This window comes from Chaetura pelagica, unplaced genomic scaffold, assembly GCF_000747805.2.
Source record: "Chaetura pelagica isolate M959 unplaced genomic scaffold, ChaPel_1.0 scaffold117, whole genome shotgun sequence".
Classification (NCBI taxonomy): domain Eukaryota; kingdom Metazoa; phylum Chordata; class Aves; order Apodiformes; family Apodidae; genus Chaetura; species Chaetura pelagica.
The window spans coordinates 7,800,647-7,811,989 of NW_009954185.1; the positions used below are offsets into that span (position 1 = coordinate 7,800,647).

At 37.4% G+C, this 11,343-nt stretch overlaps 1 protein-coding gene across 1 annotated transcript in view; it reads right to left on the minus strand.

Moving 5' to 3' along the window:
• Window positions 1-5,723, minus strand: part of LRP6 (low density lipoprotein receptor-related protein 6) — a 106,531-nt gene extending 100,808 nt beyond the window's left edge. The window contains 1 exon segment of the mRNA XM_010002976.1: window positions 5,338-5,723. The gene's annotated coding sequence lies outside the window, so the exon portion shown is untranslated.
• Between the last annotated feature and the right edge of the window lie 5,620 nt (window positions 5,724-11,343).

The window sequence follows — 11,343 nt, forward strand, 5'->3', positions numbered from 1 at the left end:
ATCAGCATCACTTGAACTATACATTACAAATCTCAAAACAAATCTTGCAAAATTTTGTAAGAACCTTTCAAAATGAAGAGGCTGTCAATGAGATTAAAACAAAACAAAAAAAATCCTAGAGTTAATATTCTGTGCTTTTGCAGTAAGTGAATAGTATCTGATCTTGATCCCAGAAGCCACAAAGTTCTTCACAGGACCATGAGCCAAACCCCAAACATCAACTTCAGAAGCAGAGGGAGTTATAGTAGTTCTGGGCCAGAAGGTGGTAAGGACATTTCAGATGCCGTGCTAGCCTCTTGCAGGGTGAAGCCCTGCTTTGCATGCTGTTGGATTTTGAATCATGCAGTATAATCCTGGCCTAGGCAATCTTCTCTGATTTGTAGTCTCCCATGCCTAGAGATTCAGGTCACTTAATAGTCCCCCTGCTAGGTTTATCCAGCTTCCAGAGACACTGGTGCTGCATTTTAAAACTTCCAAAAGCTACCTGCAGCTCAAGAGCCAAGACAGGCTCCTATTGCTGTAGTGTCATCAGGACAACCTGTGCAATACTATTGTAATCTGTGCTAGCATCATTATCTTTAAGTCACACAACAAAGTATCTTTGGGGTTGTTTATTCTAGCTGCTACCAGAATGTAGTGATGTATTTTGCAATAAAGAGCATCTTCTGATCAACAGAGCCTCTTTAGGTGAGGAAAGATTAAATACACTTTATAAAACTATGTGCTAACACCACAGCAGCTTGCAGATTCTGTATCAGCTTAACACTTGAATATAAGTCACCTATAAGAACTCGAAATTAACGTCCTACTGAACAAACCAGGCTATACAGCAAGCAATTAGCTGAGTGTACTAATCTGCTATCATCAGAGAAGCAGCAGAAGGATTTTCAGCCAGAAGCAAATTGGTCAGAGGTGACATTAAGCAAGAAATTCTGAAGCAAAGCCTTTTGTTATTTGCATTATTTTAGGAGGTGTTCCAAAAACAGGTGGATGTGCTGTTTCATGAGACGGTCTAGTGGTCAGGGGTTGTAGGGTGGACGGTTGGACTTGATGATCTTGAAGGTCTTTTCCAATCTTGATGGTTTGATAATTCTATGATCTAAGGTTCCACTTTATATAATAGTAACTTACATGCAAACAAAAACTCCTTTACTTTTAGGTAAATTTACAAAGAAATTACGACATTTTTAATTTTAAATATTTTTTTCACCAAATCAAAGATAACATAACTGCTAGTAGAACTGTTCATTTTCCTTTTGCTGTAGTATACTCAGCAACAAATACTACCAGTTCCCATGAATCTTTTGTTATGATATACAGATATAAGGCTCGTACTACAATTGTTCTTGTGCTTGACATGCTCAGACACATATTTCCAACTTTCAAAGACACAAAAGTAGTAGGTCTATAAAGAAAGAAAAGTTTTGCATGAGAAGAATAAGGTAAGAGTCTGCTGGGGAGGGGTATACATTAAATCTGAAGATCTTCTTCAGCATGCAAAGCACTTCATCCAGAAATCAGCTTCAGGTGTCATAAAAAGTGTTATAGTTCTTTGAACTCTAATTCCATTCACTAACTTAAAACCTTTACAACCCAAAAGCTTTACAAGAACTTTACAATTAAGGTATTTCTATAGAATCCCTTGATTTAAAACATGTCCAAAAAGTAAGCAATTTGTCAGCACTTCTAGGAAGCCCTTAAATTCCCTTTGTGGTGAGCAATACATCTAAAAGTGAGAAAAGCCAGTTCATTTTGATAGTGCTTCTTATGAAGAAAGCTGATCAAGCTGTCTAAAGGGTACTTTTTGGGGAACTGTAATGATGATAATGAAGTCTTTTCCTTGAGCACAAAAGATTGGAAAATGGCAGTGCAAATACACAATACTGCATTTTCAAGCAGTACTGGCTCACGAATCTGAAAAGATATGCCATTTTCTTTCCCCATCTCAAGTGCTATAGCAGAAAAACCTCTTTTCTACTTTCCTTACTTTCATGTGAGGGGTTCCTAAATCTGGTGTTCCCCTGCACTTGATGGTCTAACACCTGGGCCTTCCCCAGCAAAGAAGTCAAGATTACAGTGCCAGACTATGTGCTATTCCTATCTGCTCATCTTATTAAGAGGGTCTCATGTTTAACAAAGGTCAGAAATAAACAGTTTCAGAAAAGATGACTAGGATCCGGAAGCCTTCCTGAAACTGCCCTGAAACCCTCTGGCTCACTTCAAAAGAATGCTGAACAAGCACCCCATTCTCCTTCTCTTCATCTGAGGTCCCTGATCCTCTCTCCTGGTATACATATAATATTTCCTTGAGTATCAAGACAACTGTATGGATGAGAAAAATGAGAAGCTCAAACCTCCTCATAGAACATGGCAAGTAAGATGAGTCTAGACACTTTATAGATTCCTGAGGCTTCCTAGACAAAAATACCAGAGAAAAAATTCGACTTAGCTGCTGTGTCTCAGTTACCAACTAAGAAATATTTTCCGTTTGTACAAGTATTGCATTTCTCATTATTGATAACAAACAAAGGAACCAAGTCTAACTTCTACTCCAGTATTTCAATTATACATATAACCTCACACACAATTAACAGATAGTTTGGGCAGTGGTAGCAAAGGCTACCCCAACCAGTTATTCTTTAATTACTACTACTGTTGCTATAACATGTTCTGAAAGAGTCCAATCATATTCCTTTGAACTATCAAAACAACACTGCATAGTGACCTTCAGAGAATGACCAACTAGTATCTTACAACAGACAGGTTGCAAAAAAGACCAGAGTCTTGATGGAAAATTTAGTTTTTTCTACATGGGACACTGCCAAGAAAATGCATTATTCCTTACTGCATATGCGCTAGCTTATACTGTTCTTAACGTTTCATTTCAAAGTAGGCATTCTCACATTTCCAGTAAGATACATATAAAAATATACATATACACACAAGCACAGAACAGACAATAGTTTGGTACTCATATCAACTTGATTGTGATATACTTCTTGTAACCTACTTTAGATTAACTACAAAGAAACTTGAATGACAAACTAAATTATGACCTCACTGTAAGTTTTCTTGCTAAATAATTTCTTTTCATTAATTGCAAGAGTTTATAAAACTGCATCTGAAATAACCATCAACTGAGCATAACAGGAGATGGATCAGACTGCAGGAAAATGAGAATGGTTTTGCTTTTCCAAGTTTCAGATTGTATTAACTGTTCTGAGATCCTTTTATAGCTTATTTCTGCCACTGTCTGCCAGGCAACATTGTGAAACCAAAAGACATTTACAGGGCTGAAAAAATGTGAATATTAGTGAAAGAAGCATGCATACAGGAACAGTTTGGGGATTTTACTTATTTCTTATTTCTATCCCTGTGCTGATGCACCCTTCCACCTATGTTTCAAGCTTTGGAGGAAGTTCAGAAATGTAAACAGTTTCATTAAAAGCTAAGAGGTTTTCTGCCATAGAACTGCATCAGAGAACTGCAATTTTGCAATTTCTGCAAGACAGAAAGTTACTATATTAACTTCCTAAAACATACCCTTCATGTAACAACAGAAAGTGAACTCCACAAAGACTTAGAAGGAAAAAGATTTTATCCTTCAACTATAGTTGTAGGTTTTTCTTTGTTTTGTTTGGGTTTTTTTGTTTGTTGGGGAAGGAGGTTTGGTGTTAAAGAGTTTTTTGTTCCACTTGCTTTGTTTTAAACGTAGGCATACAGACAAATTCACTCCTACTACTTCAACAGATCATCACTATGGAAAAAGTTATGAGTTCACTTTACCTTTGATCTATTTCATTTTTCTTCTGGTAGTTTCCTCTTTGCGCAAAGCATTACGAAAGAGTGCAAAAGTACACAATCACCTAGTTTTGATCCCTGAGCATGTTACTGCACACATTTGGAAAATAAAAATAGCCTTCTAAAAAAAGAACAACTAGCTTGACAAGTGTGTTATTCCTAATGAGAATCCCTGTCTCTCTCCTACATGCCAAATGAAAAAGACTTTGACTCTGCTTTTCCTCCCTTTTGTCCTTAAGTTTTCAGATGGTATGCGGAAGGTGCATTCGTGTTACATCTTTTCTTGCATACCTAAATAATTTTAGAATCTAATAAAATAAAACTAATGCTATCATTGGTGCCAAGTTATACATTGTAAAGAAATGGGGAAAAGCATAAATCCATCCTTCTCGGATTTCCAAAGCTGGAAGTAAAAGAAATATCTTTCCTGCTTTCTTTCCATTTTTTCCTGTTACATCTTTCCATATTATCAAAGACCTATTAAAATCATGGAATAAAATATTCAAGATACAGTATTTCTATAAAGCTCATAAAATAAGCAATGTTTTACAAAGTTTCTTCTTTTGGAGGAAAAGACTCGATCATGCAAGTTCAACAAATTCTAACATAGAGCAGCTGCAGCCCTCATCTTTCCTAAGAAAAAAATCCATTGATTTTTTCCCAAAAAAAGTTGACTGAATAAAATACTTGAAATGGCAGTAAAATAATTTGTTTGCTTGTTCAGGAAAAAAAAAGGATAGTATAAATAAGATCTAGACTACAGATTTTTAAAAACTATTAAAAGTTTACACAGCATCAGGAATATTCCATCAGCCTTTCACTTCAAGAGACCAGTTGCTTTATCACAGATGACTACCTACAGGGTAACCTCAAGCTATCCATTTACATAACATCACCAAAACCACCACTGAATTTAGCATTTCTGGCAACTATAGCTTTGTCCAAGAACAGAACAAAAAGATTATACTGCAAGTCACATCCAGGGACTGAAATGAGAGCTGAGAACAATTAGACTTGTTCTAGGATGGGCTAGGCCAAAACACAGGACTTTTAAAAAGCCACCTGGGAGGTGGGGAGAGGAACTCTTCTGTACATTTTCTGGTTAAAGTGTTGAAATATGTCTCAAGTTGTTATTAACACAGTATATTGATTTCTTCCATTTCTTCTGCTGTTTCAATAAAGCATAAATATAAACAACAAAAAAGGTACGAAAAATTCCACAACTTAACCCTGCAGAGGCATAAGCCAACACACAGGCAGCTGATGGCCTTTCAAGCAGATTATATTGGATTTTACTTTACAACTTCTCCATTTCTTCTGCACTACCACCAAAATAAGTTTCTAGTACTTTTAAAAAATGTCTGATGTTTCCCAGTTTTTCTAAAAGTGCAAATAGTTTTCCACTCACTCTAATACAAAGAGAAGCAAATAATGCAAAATGGCTTAGGATAACTTATTAACAGTAGATCAGTCACTTAAAAACATTCAACAAACAATTTTAATATGTGTAGTTATTTTGTTTTAAAGAAGACTTACCCTCTTGCGGGATCTAAGGCAATTGCTCTGGGTTGATCCAATTCTTGCCAAAACAAAACCTTTCTCAGTGATCCATCTAAATTAGAAACTTCAATCCGATTTGTTTCAGAATCTGTCCAGTACAATTTCTCTCCCAGCCAGTCACATGCCAGCCCATCAGGTGACAGAAGTCCAGAAATGACCACATTTTGTACACTCCCAGATTTATTGAATTCTGTTCGTTTAATAGCTTCTTCGCTTACATCACTCCAGTATATCAACCCCTTCAAAAACACGAAGTCCACTGCTGCTGCGTCCTCCAAGCCACCCACGATCACTGTGGCGTTCTCCTTCCCATTCGCAGCATCCACCAGTCGCAGATCACGTCGGTTCGCGTACAGCAACAGCGGGGCAGCTTTACATGGGAGAAATAAGGGGGGGGGCAGACAGATTCATTAACACTTGCACTATGATGGTACATCAGGCCACAAACAGTAATTTAAAAATTTGTTTAAAACATTTTAAAAGGTGGGGGGACAATTTTAAGTTGGACAAAAAAGCACCAACTCTAAGCCTTTCAACAGTGCTATAACTCAAGATGGCAACTTTGTGATGGGTAGGTCATTACTCTGGGCTGTGCATTTTCAAAATAAGGTTAAAGAAGTAGGCAGAGAACAAAGAAAATTGAGGCTTTAAGTGCTTGAATGACACTTCTGTAGAGAAGGATGCTTAAATAAGAATCTGAAATACAAGGGTAAAGCCCACCTAAGTAAAGATTCAAGTTTGGGGTTTATTTGCTAGAATTTAGTAATACACACCACACTGCCATAAAAACATCATTCATGTCAAGGTATCAAAGCCATCTGTGTGTTCAAAATTACATATTTCAGACATTTTACATATAATATATACAAACAAAATTATTTGCACAACATGAGATGAGTGTTGTTTTAGAGTGTTGATGTTGGCATGGGGAGCTAAGGAGAAATATAAATCTACAGGGACAGACAACACTGAGTTCTTTCTAACTCAGTTCTATCACTGTTTAGTTGTCCAATACAAAGCCTTTATTTTATATGCTTTATTACTTACTCTTTTGGTTTGCACAGTCTGTATATTTTTCGTATAGAACACCCAAGCTGGCTAATGAAAAGTAGTAACCATGAAAACAGAGTTTCTCAAATGTGATACGGCTGTTTAAGTGTCTTTAACAACAAGCTATATATAGCATGATGAAAATTCCCACCTCATTCCTACTTAAAGTTAAAAAAATATAATTGTATAAAGCAGACAATCACATTCTTTTAAATCCACTATCAGAACACATTTCTACCTTTCCCTGAGTTTGCTCAGGCATCGTAGCAACAGAGCTGCTCAGCAGCATTTAGATACATACTATGATTGGAATCCTAAATCCTCCTCTACCTGTCACCACACAAATTTAACAAAAATCTTGCAGATTTATTCATCTGCATAGGTGGGCACTTTAAACATCTACTAGGATATATGTCTTAAACAAAAGACTTACATTTATAGAACCAAAGATGTGCATGGTTGAATAACATCAAGTGCGCGTTGCCAAGATCCAGTTCCTGATATAAGAAACTCACCCCAAAATCAGAAATACTAACACACACTTCAGAAAATTAAAAAACTAGTTTCCAAGATCAGTTTACTCCCCTCACTACCACAAAACTACTTAACAAAGACACTGCCACATGCATACTGGTAAAGGCTGAAGGACATAAGAAGTTCCTTAATCCGCCTTCAAATAAACAAGTTCTGCTATGTATGTTAGGAGGCTTTTTACTTATTTTCTTCCTTTTTAAAAAATAATTACAAAAAACCCACAAAAACCCCTAAATGTAGACTGCCATCCTAATTTTAGAAACACTGAATATAAATTGATTTAAAACACACTTTAGATAGAAAGTTACAAAAATGGAGAAGGGAGGGAAGTTTCGTTGCTTTTAATAATGCTAAATTTGTATTTCCCCATCCAGAAAGGATATTTTTACTGGGAAGCAAAACATTCAGTTTAGGGATTGTAATTCCATGGAAAAGGGGTAATTTCTTTAAATTAGAAAGCAGAATCCCTGTATTAAGTAGGTTTGTTGCCTTACTTCACCTTCCTTCCCATTCCCTAAAGATTTTAAATTAATTACAGCAGTTTCTTGAAGTGCAGATTGCTTATGATTATGGCATTTTTCAGAAAAAAAGTATTAAAACAACTGAAAGTGGTAAAAACTAGGTATGTGATAGACCCCTCTATTTTTTAAAGCCTGCATACAGCTGTAATCTGAAAAATCTAGTTAATAGCCAGCTCAATGTCATCTAGTGCACAATAGGAAAGTGTGCAGCTAACTGGCAGAGCTCTCTCTAGTAAGACAAAGACAGCACGCCCAGCATTTGAGAAAAGGTAAAATCCACGCAAAAATTAGTACAGGTTCTATTATGTGCAACACGGAGCAAAAGGACCCATGCACACAGCATGCACTGAACTGGAACACCAGGCATGCCAAGTGTAATCACTGAGGCCTGAAGGCACTGCAGAGCCTGACACAACACCCTGCATAGGTTATTCACTCCTTGCTGGAGCTCAAGACTGGCTGACGAAGGACTGGAGAAAACATTATTTTCATGAAAGATACAAGTTATTTGAATGAGGGCTCAGAAGAAACACAACTATACTTAGGATTTTTAGTTTCATGCAGATTGATTCAAAGACACAACTTGTAACACATTCCACAGGGCTGGCAGATAAGGATATTAACCTTTCCAACTTGTTGCAACACTCAGGAATGAAACATGCATCCCCAAAATAATAAAAACCAGGTTGTTCTCCCATCCCCTCCAACCCTTCCCATAAAACATGAAGGCTTCAACATCATATAAAACACAATTACTAAAGTTTGCAGGATTGGTACTTAGTATCATCTTTACCATTTACTTGACTCAAACAGCAATGCTAAAAGGAAAATAGTGGCAGAAGATCCCCTCCTGCCCCATATAAGTCACTTTAAAACAAGCACAGGACATTGAAAAGATGGCTTTCTTGAATAATGCAGCTATGAACTATACTAATAGTCTACAGGAAGAAGTCCAAGAGAAATTCCTTTCCAAGCTAAGCAACTATTTCACAGCTTAAATTACAGCAGGGCTAAAAGATACAACTCAGATTTTTTTAAGTAGTAAAGCTGATCTCTTTATGTATGTTTCTATTCCCCTTTCTAGAGAAATAACAAAATTACATATTTTAACTGTAACAAACTATATACACTGGAGAGAAGTACACCTTTTTAAAATTAAAGAAAAAACACCCATTTGCAAATCAACAACTGAAACATTACTAATATTACCATGGCTTCTATCATCTGAGACATCTAAATGTTGATTATTCTTCTAACTGAAGTACCCAATACAGATTAAAAACTGTGCTTAATTATAAAATAAGCTTTTTTATATCCACTGGCAGAAACAAACATTTGCTTAGACAACACAAAAGTTACAAAAACTGAAGTTTAACACATCTGAACTGCAACAAAAAACCAAATTAAATAATAAGAAACTCCTGCCAATACTGTGTCACTGAGCCTAGCTTCTTCTTATCTCCAATATTCACATAACACCTTCCCTAAATGTACCACATTCAGTATTAAAATTCAGCCATTGCCTGTTTTGCCCTACCTTTACAACTAGAAATCTATCTCACCACTGAACTTCAGTTCTTGTACCAAATATTTCTCTTGGCTACAGCTCTTTTTTCTCTCCCTAGCATACTGAAAGTTGCTAATCCCCAAGATCCTTAAATCTTGTTTCTCTTAACACTTGTTTACTGAATTCTTGCATTGTACATCTGATTTGTAAGCATCTGATACTAGCTTACAAAATGCTGCAACCCACAGGTTGAAAAGTGATGAACCAACATCTTTTTGCTGTACCAGAAAAAAAAAAATTGTTTTCTAATTATTATTTTTTTATTATTTAAATGACTACTTTAAGATACCAAAAGTTCTCTTCAACTAGTCCAGAGGCCTTTTTCACAAGTTCCTGCTTGCTCCCTTTCCACTTTCAATGATCCATGACACCTCTGGATGCCACAAGGTCAGTGTTACCTTCAACATATTCATCCTCCTTCATTGACGTGGAATTAAATTGCTGGTTAAAGCAATTAGCCTCGTCTCATTTTCCCCAAACTCTTTTTTCTCACTCCCAACCCTGAGCAATGCTGTTCTACCCCATCACTTAGTTAAGGGCCCCTCCCCAAGCTGATTCAAATCATTACGTCAGTGAAAGGTTTGACTGGGTTAGCGAGTTGAATTGACTCATGAAGTGGTCCAACAAACTCCAAAACTAACATAAGGCAAGCAGCAGGGAGCTGGAAGGGGGAGCAGCTCTCCCCCCTTCCACTGGCAGCCAGCTGTAGCTGCTCAAAACGCAACTACAGCCACATCTTTCTCCTTAGCTTCACTCTCAGCTGTCAGTTCCCCACCTCTCTTTTGAACTGGTACTAGCACTTGTCCCATACCAGAGAAAGACAATGCAGGGAGCTAAACCAGCAGAAGGTTACCATGCTCTCCCCCCACCTGCCAAAAAGTAGTTTGTAGCCAGCCATCGTCCAGAACCAGTAGAGAATGAAATCAGATAAAAACAAGTACTAGCATACTAGGGAAAGGGAGGACTGCATTAGCTTTGGCAAATTAGTTGCACCAGTTGCTTATGAACCTCCAATTTAGAAACAGGACTTGCCAGACTAGAGGTGGCCACTATAAACTGTGGCAACCTGCCCCAGAATCCCAATGTGGCCCAGCAGGTAATACTGGGAAACCACTCACATTGAAGGAAGAAATACCCATGCAGGATATTATCCACTGGCAAGAAACCCATGGATTGTTACACTGGAAGAGTATGACTTTGAGGTGGGAAGAGAAAACTCCCCACCTTTTAAAAGTCTTGCTGAGGAATTCTGAGCACCTAAAGCTGAATTGATACTGCCAAACACACTGTCACAAGGATGGCAAACTTGAGGACTGGAAAAGAGAAGATACAGTGATGAGATATGCCAGGCAAACACATGGTCCTAGATGAAGCACAGTAAGCATGAAGGATTTGCCAGATGCTTTGACGAAATGACATCCACCCACATTCAGCCCACAAGAAAAAGCAGATAAATGGGTATAGATAACCAACAAAGAGCATTAATTGCAACCTCCTCAAAACCATTCTACACACGAAACTCCTTGTATTGCAAGACAACTCTCCCCATTACCAATATGTCCCACAGAGAGCCAACACAAGAACATAAGAAAAACTCTCTATGGACTCAAGGGTTCTGGCAACTTCAGTTGTGAGAACTCTTTCTTCACTCCTCAGGTTTCAAATTTCTTCATCATAGCTATAATTATAAGGAACTCTGTATATTTGCTATATGTGAATGTTTGAGTTTTGCTGCTCAGTTTGTGGGAGCAAGAAAGGAAAAGTCTGAGGCACAACTGGGAATGAAAGCCTGGTAGATTTGTATCAAATCAGAAGAGATGGGCAGCTGCAAATCAACTTCCCCAAAAAGCAAGGGACTAGTCTCAAGAAACTGATACAGAGATAGTTTGTTTTCAAACCAAAAAATCATTGGAAACACAAAAGAGTTTCAGCATAGCAAGCAGCAGGCCAGGATTCTGAACCCAGTGCTTCATCACATCACCTTTCCTAATTTATTCCACAGAATTCCACCCTATTTTTATTTTTTTTTTAAGAATACTAATTAACTGACTTATCAGTAGCTCAAATTCCACCTTCACTGTGAACAGAGAGCTCACTTCCCTCTGAACTTCCTTGTTCTCACAAATACACTTTGCAGCACAGGAGGCGATCAGGACTCTAGTAAACATACATAAGGCAGCCTAAGCTTGTCAGAAAGGATCTTTTTCTCCTCTTGTCAGCTAACCTAAAGTGTATTCCACATGTTAAAGCCATACATCGGCTGTTCAGATGGTAACTCAAAAGGTCATGGGAACATTCAGGCTTGCCAGT